Source organism: Oryzias latipes, chromosome 16, assembly GCF_053564925.1.
Source record: "Oryzias latipes strain Hd-rR chromosome 16, Olatipes_Hd-rR_3.1".
Lineage (NCBI taxonomy): Eukaryota > Metazoa > Chordata > Actinopteri > Beloniformes > Adrianichthyidae > Oryzias > Oryzias latipes.
This window is the reverse complement of record NC_136252.1, coordinates 30645248-30655379: the sequence shown is the minus strand read 5'-3', so window position 1 is coordinate 30655379 and position 10132 is coordinate 30645248. Positions and strand designations below refer to the sequence as shown.

The window sequence follows — 10132 nt, the reverse complement described above, 5'->3', positions numbered from 1 at the left end:
TACTTGCACGTCCTGAGACGGAAAATGAAGCTTTACCACTCCTCTGGTTTGAAGCTGTGAGTCTGGGGAAACCAGGTGAACTTGAATTCAGGTGAAGCCAGAGCAAAAGCGTGAATTCCGCATAGATCCAGAGGGATTCGGTCCACTCCTTGAAGCAGGTGTCCACCCGTTTTTAATAGAAAAGTGAAAAATAAAATAACTGAGACACCTGTCACATCAGGTGCTCAACTATGGAAATTCATAAAATGGCCAGTGGTCCCCAAAATTAAAGAAATCCAGTTCAAAATTAAAAACAATTACTACCCGTCGGCAGAGACATTGAGGAGTAGATTTGGCTTTGAGGTTGATCCGTGTGATTTCTGTCATGTAAACCCAGAAACAACCCAATACCTGTTTTTTCATCTCTAGTGATCCAAAGATTCTGGCAAGATTTTCATAACTGTCATAGTCAAAAAATTAACAACATACAATTCACAGAAAAAGATATTTTGTTTTATAACAGTAAGTTGCTAAAAGAGACAACAAAATTAGTGAACATCCTCCTGATTTTGGGAAAATATCATATTCATAAGAAAAAGTGGAAAAAGATCGGCCGAATTTCCTGTGTTTTAAAAATGAAGTCAGACTGTATTAATCCTCATTGAAATGTATTCACAACTCAAATCCTTTCATTGATGACATTTGTAAATCTGCTACAGAATGCTTACAAATCTAGGGTCCAGATTGTTGTTAGCCTTCTATTTTAATTTATGCTGAAAGTTTTTTATATTTTTTATATGTGTGTACATTCTTGTTTTCTTGTTTTTTTTAATCTTTGTTTTTGTGAGTCCGACAGAGCCCGAGACGGTAAATTGTACATTTCTCCTATCTTACTTTTAGCAAAACCCATCATAGGGGGCTGAAGGGGGGGGGGGGGGGGGGGGGGGGGGGGGCTCTGTGGTAGCAGATAGCTTCACCTTGTCAGCCTCTGCCCCATCACCAGGTGACTTAGAGGGGGGATAATCCCCGCCAATCAATAATCCTTCCCAGCCTAAGTCATCAAGCAGCATTTTAGGAGGGATGCGTTACAGAGAGATGTCCACGTTCCCCAGTTGTTCCCCAGAAGTGCTGCAAATCAGGATTTGGATCACTTACAGTTGATTTTTAACCTTCATAATTTCAGCAGCACATTTCTGACCAACATTATACTTTATATTGGTTTCCATGAACACCTGTGAGGAATGTGCTCGTGGATTTGATTTAGTCAGTTATGGTTTTTTTTCAGTTGCCAATCATCCACAGCTGTCCTGAATGTTTAGAGTTTAAATGTTTAAGTTTCTGCCACCAAGCCTGGTTTCCTGCATATTGGGTCCTACACATGGATGTCAAAACTGATCTCAGTGAGGCCAGCGAACAAGAGAGAAACATGTTTCTAACTGATTTGTAAATCAAATTTCATTCCCTTACCCACTTCTGTGTCACGGTGAGGTGGCTCGAAAGCCGGTAGGACCCAGAATGCAGAGGCGGAGGCACACGGTTCAAGGGCAAGGGGTTTAATAGAAACAAAAAGCGCTGCAGAGCAGGGTGACAAAACAAAACTAAAACTTACTGTGGCATGGCGAGGGACAAGGAACAAGGCATGAACACCATAACAGGGGTAATGGACCAACACAGGAGGAAGGCAGAGACGAGACTTAAATACAGACAGGGCAGACAAGACACAGGTGGACACGATCAGGGCTGATGGGGACCAAAGGAAGTAAAACTCAAGAAAACAGACAAGACAGGAGACTTTCAAAATAAAACAGGAAACAGAAACAAGACAGAACAAGGACCAAAAACAAGACAACAAATTCAAATCATGACATTCTGTTTTATTAAGAACACCATATCCTGTTGGTCTTATAGAAATGTGTCATCGTAAACCTACACATTGTTTAAAATCCCACTCCAATCATCTTTTGATCTATTGTAAAAGCGTTCCCTGTGGCTTTTTATTTATGATTACGCCATTTATTGGCAGCTGTTGTTTTCTGGAACATAGTTTGTGTAAAACGACACAAAACTGGTGGGCCATCATAGAAAATGTGATAGACCACCCATTGCAACATCACAACTGATAACTTTTTCAAACTGCATTTTTTTTTCATCTGCTCCTGATTCACCATGATTTGACAAAAAAAAAAAAAAAAAAAAAAACAAGACAAAACTCGGAAATGCAGTTTTACGCATAATTTATTTTATACATGTCCTCCATCATGAGAGAAATGCTGCATGAACGTGTAAAAACACACAATAATTATTGAAGTGGGTCTTTAAGAACTTTTCTAACTCTACAAGCTTGTAAAGAGAGGATATTTCATCTATTCTCTGCACAGAGCTGCTTCCTGCCTGCACGATTTGTACTGTCTTTGATCATTTTTGTCTCATTTCTGTCTAAAACTGTTGGAAATGAAAAAAATATATGGATGAATTAAACAAATCTTAAATTCTTTATTAATAATAAATAAATTATGACTCAAAATGCAAATATATGTGTAAAGTGCCGTCTGAAAAACAGGGGGATGGAGTGAAGGAGGGACAGGGATACTTGAATAACTCAAGTACCTGGAGGAGATTTCCAAGAGGTCTTTGCTTCAGCCTTTGCTTTCAAAGCCTGCTTGGTAATCTGGTGATGGGACTGATCCGCCTTGTCTCCAGAGCAAAAATCATTGTGCCGTCAAAATGTTCTGTCAAAACTCGATTCTATTATTTACTTTTTACAAATTAGTCCCGCTTTTAATTTGATGTTATGAAGGTGGCTCTGAAATTACTCTGACTTCCACAGCTCTGCTCTAAGCAAACACTCCACGGCAGAAAATCCCATCTGATGGGTGGCGGCGGTGGCGGCGGTGGCGGCGGTGGCGGCGGTGGTGGCGGCGGTGGTGGTGGGGATGGATCCCCCCGCCCCATGGCACAGTGGGTTTGCATTTCCTAATCAGGAACTTAGACCCCGCTGAAGAGGCGAAGGAGATGTGTACTAGAGTTTGGCTGATGGCATTCATTTCAACTTTAGCCAATTTATTCTCTCAAATAATACAAGCACTAATCTAATAATGACAAGGAGAGGAAATTGCTTCTCAGTGGCGCTCTGTCACAAAAGCGTGCACTCTGAACGTTAGAGTTCACAAATGTGTCTCTGTTTCCCTCTGAGAAATAAAGTGTGCGTGCATTTTGTCTGTTAGCTGCATTATGTGAGTGTTTGTGTGTGCATGCAGGCGGCAGCCCAGTCTTCTGCCATTATCATTATAAGATGGGGTGAGCAGAGGATTATTGTCTTAGTCATACTCTACATCACTTACTTTAATAAAACTTAAAGCCTGTGATTATACTTCATCTGCAGACACTGTATGCTGCGAGAGCAGACAATGAGAACAAAGACAAGGTTAGCTTTTGTGTCACGCTGCATTCTCTGCCGCCTTAATGAGCGCATATATGCCAACACATGATTGTGCGCAGCTCTAGGCAGTGGAGGATGTCACCAAATTATTAAAAATCAGGAAAAAAACAAAAAGAAGACATAATGGAAGCGTAGAGTCAAACTGGAAAATTACTGAATTGCATATATTTTTATGAAACTCAAGCTCAGCTGAACCCAACCAACTTTATTTTTGCAATATTTGGGGTTTGCGTTTGTGCCTTTATGAACCAAAAAAGGAGACTAGGAGAAAGATTTCTTTATGGCCGCACACTCCTATACTGTGTCGAACAATACAGACCATGAATTTCTGCTTTTTTTTTTTTTTTTTTTTTTGGATGCTGGTGTGCCGCGGGATTTTTGTCAGGGTTAAAGTGTGCCGTGGCTCAAAAAAGGTTGAAAAACACTGCCCTAATGCCATATTCTAGTCTGGTCACTAGTAAAGTGTGAGTACTGGCTCCTGACATATAAGTGCCCATAGGATGCACAAAAAAACAACATTCTTATTGCATTATTTCCTAATTTCTCACAAGCTTCACCACAAGCAAGGAGCCTGCACTTTAGACGTGAACACCACTTATGTGCTCCTTGCACAGTCTGCAGGATTTAGGGGTGATGGAAAAACTGAAATGAAAAATTTCACACAGCCAGGTGTGTTACAACTGATGTGACCTTAGCTTGGTAGTCAGAAGTCAATTTTATTCACTAATGTCCTTCTTTAAACCGTTTGTGGTCACATGACCGCACCCATCTTCAGTCTGCTTTAGCCACGACTTTAAATGATAGTTCAACAAATGAGCATTTATACAAATCAGTCTACTATGACAGAAAGATTCCAAAGCCTTATATGATCCCTATCTGGAATATGAATGGTTTACATTGAATGGATTACATTTTCATGGAGCATGTATTTATTTGTCAGATATTTGAAGAAGAGATGAGTTGTTTGTGTGATGATTGAGGAGGTAAAGTACACTAAACAAAGCAGGTCACATCAGAGTTTTTCTTTCAAACGTGATCACACGCTGCCTGAAATTCCTTTCAAAACAGTCTCCCTTGTCACCGCTCGCTTCTTTCAGTTGATACCGTGCAATTTCTTTAAAAATAGTACAATCACATGAAGCCCATGTGCCTGCAGTGATCTTTTTGACATACCTCCTAGGTGGTCTGCCCTTACATGTGATTTTGTGTGTGCGAGTGAGCGTTTATGTTTTTCAAGCATGTCGAAGCTTGGATCAAATGTGTGTGTGCGTGGTTCCCCTGACACCTCACACGGGGAGAGGTAAAAGACCACAGCAGAGCTGACAGTGCATGACTAAATGCCCCCCATGAACCTGTCTGAATGAAGCTGACTGCTTCAATGAGGCAGGGCCGCCTAGACAAAGTGCATGTGGGCAAAGGACCAGAGAGCGATGGAAGAGGCCAGACTGGATGTGTCAATCTCCTCTGCCAGGAGACAAGGACACTTTGTGCTGCTGCTAAAGGATGAGATGCTTTTCTCATGCTGGCCATTGAGGGGCTCTGAGAGTCCGGATCTATTGTCCTACTGTTTTGCTTCCAGGACGTTTAGTTTCTTTTTAAAGGAAGGGAAGCTTGGTGACAAGACACTTGATTGATATCCGTGCCTCTGCCCTCTTAACATTTGTGGGCGATTGCTTCTTGTGGCATGACAGTTTGGGGTTTTGTAGGAAGTGGTTGAAAAGGAGAGGCTTAATTCTCTATCTGATGGGCCTATTTTCCAAACTCCACCTTCCTCTCTGTCGGGCAAAGTCAAGGGCTTGTGCTTAATGCCAGAGCTAAGGCAGGCCCATACTGAACTAATCCATTGCCTAATTCAGCTTCTTGTTGAAATTGGGTAATTATCTCCAAACCCAGAGGAAAATCTATTTACTGATGACTCTGATTGGGCCAATCACACTCCAGCTGATGACAATAGGTGGCTTGATTGTGTAAAATTGGGCTGTCTTTGGACAAAAAGAAGGAATATTGGCCGGTAGTCGTGGTCAATAAGACAAAGTGACTCTGAAATTGGGCTGCACAGATAACGTCACCATGGTTAGCGCTCCTGCCTCGCAGCAAGAAGGCCCCCCCGGTTCAAGTCCTGGCTAGAAGCTTTCTGTGTTGAGTTTGCATGTTCTCCCCGTGCATGTGTGGATTTTCTCTGAAGACTCCGGCTTTCTCCCACCCATGGCCGGCCCTCCCTATACGGGGATTAAGCAGCCACGTAGGTCCCCGCCGTCACCACCAGGGCCCCGAACTGGCTAAAAAAAAAAAAAAAGGGGACCCAATCAGGCAACCCATTTCATAGGACATCCGTACCAACGTGCGCTCTATTTTTGTGCAAATTAATGTGCCTGCACTTTAATGACCCCCCCCCGTTCAACACACCTGAACCAATCTGGCAACCCAAATAATGACGTTACGCCACTCTTAGCGACGATTGGTCAACATCGTTGCGTCTGAGCCTGGCATTAGTGTGCATTTACGAGCGCATCTGTCACATTGATCAAAGCGACCACAAGAGAACATCATGCCAAAGAGACCTTATACCATCAGGCACTGAAAAAAGAAAGAAGAAGAAGAAAGGTGAAGAACTTAAACATCAATCACAAGGTAAGTTTGGAAGATGTTGGGGCCGTATTTTTACACTAATCCTGCCTGTCTGTGCAGCTGTGCGATTTATGTAAAATACTACTCGAATTGAGGGGGTCAAGTTTGGACATAAACATCCCATTTGTCGTAATTTCCAAATGGAAAATTCGAAAATAATTCTGATACCCAAGTTCCCAAGATGAGGTCGGACCGTCCAAAAACATGGTTCATAGGTTAATTGGTTACTCTAAATTGCCCCTATGGGTGAATGTGAGAATACATGGGTGTGTGATTTGCTGCCCTGCGACAGACTGGCGACCTGTCCAGGACGTCCCCTGCCTTCACCCATGTGTGCCTGGGATAGGCTCCAGCCCGTGACCCTGAAAGGGACAAAACGGGTTTAGTAGATGAAAGAATGAATGAATGAAATAGGACAAAAACAAATTAAAAGATTCTGAAACAATTATGCTTTGTAGAAGAGTTCAGTAAAACTGCAAACTTAAAGAATTAAAGTCTCTAAATTAATGATTTTTAAGTGAGGTTTGAATTTAGGTCTTGCAAAAGGTTCTTTGACTTTCCATCACCAGAGCTTCTGGCTCTCAAAACTTGCTCTTTGAAAGTCACAAGTGGGCCGAAGTAGGGCCAAAAAAGGAAACAGCCAACAGAAAAGAGTGGAAACCAAACACCCACCTTCCACCTTAGGCTCAGAAAAACTGCTGTCCTCCGTCTCATTTCTTTTGTTTTGCTAACCTTTACTGCACATGAGGTGAACTTGCACATTATAATCAACATTTGCCAGGATCTCACTGCAAAACATTTAAGCATGTAAGCATCTTCAGAAAAACTACATGTGGAAAAAAAGCTTAAACATATATAAAAAAGCTGAATCTCAAAGATCCCCATGTTTTACAAAAAATTAAAATAAAATGAATAAAAAAAACTGAAATGCTGGAGACAATCGCATCATCAAGGTGGAAAAGTTTATATGCCACTCAGAAGTTTGTCACAGTTATCGCAAAATCCTGCCAACCAGTACTATGACCTAGACCGTACAGCTGCCTCAGGGACTCAAAACAACTGAGGGCTGATTGCTATGAAGACTAAACTGGACATTAGGCTTATTAAAAATAATATTTATGTCTCAATGCTTCATGTTTTTATTAGTTTAATGTGAAATTAAAAAAAGCCAGAAACTCAATGCTTTTTTGTTACGACAGACAAAGCTAGTAAAGATGAAATAGTTTCTTTTTTCAATTTCAATAATGTTGCTGAAGCTCATTTATGATCAAGGTAAAGTTGAAGCATCTACTGCTGTTGTGTTGGCTGACACCAAAATTATATTTAATCTCCCCCCATCCGGGTCGTCTTCTTTAGATCATACTTCAAAGTGGCACTCTGCAGCCTCTACTTCATTTGCAGGAAGGCAGAAGCACTCGTATTTTTGCTTTTTTGTCTGGCAGTGGACACTGCTTTGTCTTTAAAGTCGCTGTTTGGCTTCCGCGCATTTGGGCGTATTCATCATTTTGAAGCAAACAACCCATTATGCAAATGACAGTCAAAAGCAACCTATTCAGCAGCTTTAAAATGGTTTCTCTTTTTTTCCCGTGCCTCTTTGTGATTTTTTAATAAATCAGGTCGAGCTAGAGGCTATGCATCATTCTCTGTCATGTGTCAGCAGGAAAAGAATAGTTTGGAGCTTAACTTTGAGCTTTTGTGTCTGGTTCCTTCTCAGGACTGGTAGGAGCTGATGAGTGTTTCATATCATTACATCAAATGTCTGAAACATGTATGCATGTATTGAGAGAAGGACAAAGTATCCATTCAATGTTTCCACAACAAGAGATGGAGCCTTGACGGATAAATCAGCCATGGAATAAATCAATCCTAAATATTGTGGTTTGTTGCAAATGAGGAAAAGCGTATTCATACAGCAGTCCATGAAGAATAGATAGGAAGAAAAAAACAGCACAATAGATAAGAAGCAGGCAGCTCGGAGCCAGATTGTCTTGAGAGCAACAGTTAGCTTATGTCCTCCTGAGGCCTCATAATCCCTGACCAACGAGGCGCAGGCCAACGCCAGGCGCCTGCAGTCTTCCTCACCCGTCCGTCTTCTTCGTCTTATCATTCATTTTCACACCTGACCTTGGAAGGTCGTCACATCCAGCTCCTCTGCCTTCCCCTTCATCTCCTCTTTGATCCGACTGTCAACATCTGCCTGGAAGCACTTGTCAAACACAGAGGGAACACGCTCATGCGGTGGGAGACACGTGCACAGACAGGAATACAGCAAACTCCCACAGCTGGTCGTGACAGAGCCTTCAAAATAAAGCAACCACAGCATATGTCTGCCTGACAATGAAGATCGTCATGGAAACAGCTGGGCCCTTCTAAATTACTAAGGTCTCAACAATGCCTTTGTTTTAAATCTGAGTGGGGACTACGTGGGCTTTCACTTTTGCCTCTATATATATTTCCATTAACAGAATTTCCTTGACGGGTTTTAATGCAAAAGCAGTAAATTCAAGCTATTGCACGACCAAATATCCACCCATTTGTAAACTCTGCTTCACCACAGGTGCACCAGAAACACCAGGAAACACATCAGAGCACGGCTTGGTCTGGCTGGCTCTACACAACTACAAACACTCCTAATCAAGGTCATTTTCAGCCTTTGAACTGGAAAGCCCGAGCTGCTCAAGTCTGAGATTAGAAAAACTAACGACACATTTCAGTCTTTTTGTGCCCCTCTCTTTTTCTTTTTTTTTTTTTTAGTTTTCTCTGGCACTTTTTAAAGAGCAGTGCCGATTTTAAAATATGTTTAACATTTTTTTTGTCCAACATTTCTCTATTTTTCTTGAAAATCCAATATTCTTTTACTGAAGATATGTACCTGTGCCCAGTCAATAAATTATCACAATGTTGCCCCGACATTTAGTCAGCTGAAGTATATCATGTGAATGTTGCAACCTTGACTTTTAAAGCTTTAAGAATTTAAAAAGAATCTCTGTATATTATCCTCTTTAATGTTTCAGATTGAATAATTTCTGCTCTCTGATGCAGCATGAAAGCAACTGACAATTATTTTGCCTCACACACTGCCACTTTACTTTTCTTTTTAGATAAACATCCCATTAGTAGTTTGATGACTAGTCTGTAATCAATTCAATTAAAATGGGTGTGGCGTTGAGCTTTTGACTAAAGCTGACACCTTAAATACACAGCTTAAGGTAAGATTGATATCACTTTTTTGGTGCTTGAATAAAAATAAAAATAAACTGTCATTATAAAAATGCACTGCAGATAATCTCTAATACAATAATTAATAAACCATTTATGAAAATGTTGAAAGAAATAGTGTTGAAATGGTTGTGAAAATACTTGTATTTATTGCTCGTTTAGTATTAGGACCACCACAAAAGTAATAATAATAATAATAATTATTATTATATGTGTGAGAATAAAGTCGCAAATTACAAGGAATAGTAAAAATTTAATAAGAAAAAAGAAGAAAAAGATGTGCAATCATGAGAAAGAGAAATATACTTAAAAAAAGGTGTAAAAGTGAGTTTCAAAAAGTCAAAATTGATTTGAGGAGAAAGTCACTTTTAACTGTACCTGTTTTACATGAGTTCTAATTTTAATTTGTTTTTAATGTTGACATTTTTATTGTAAATGTAATTTATTGTTTCCCCCCCTAGCCAGGACTCCCTCGAAAAAGAGATTCTTAATCTCAATGGGACAATTCCTGGGTAAATAAAGGTTAAAAAAATAAAATAAAAAAAATAAAGGCCTGTTTTTTGCAAAAAATGTATATTTGACTTCTAAAATGTTTAAACAAAGAGAACCTAAAATTAACTTTTCAATTTATGTCGCTCGTCTCTACCTTGACCTTGCATGCGCGAACCATACGTCACTTCATTTTTTTGCCGATCTGACCACTGAAAGAAGACATCACAATTGCAATCCTTCCTCTCGACCCACACAAGCATGAACATACTTGAATATCACTACATGAAACCAAACATGGCCAGAAACAAAATGATGCGTCAACCTTTTTCAATAGAGCTAATTTGCTCAAAGGCGGGATCCTCATTCAATACACAG

General features: G+C 40.3%; 1 long non-coding RNA gene across 1 annotated transcript; it reads right to left on the bottom strand.

The window, feature by feature from the left end:
- Positions 1–1516: 1516 nt before the first annotated feature.
- Positions 1517–9926, bottom strand: LOC144984404 (uncharacterized). The gene is made up of 2 exons (XR_013648053.1): positions 5825–9926; positions 1517–5697 (listed from the first exon to the last, which is right to left on the bottom strand). It is a non-coding gene; the product is annotated as an uncharacterized LOC144984404 (long non-coding RNA).
- Positions 9927–10132: the final 206 nt, after the last annotated feature.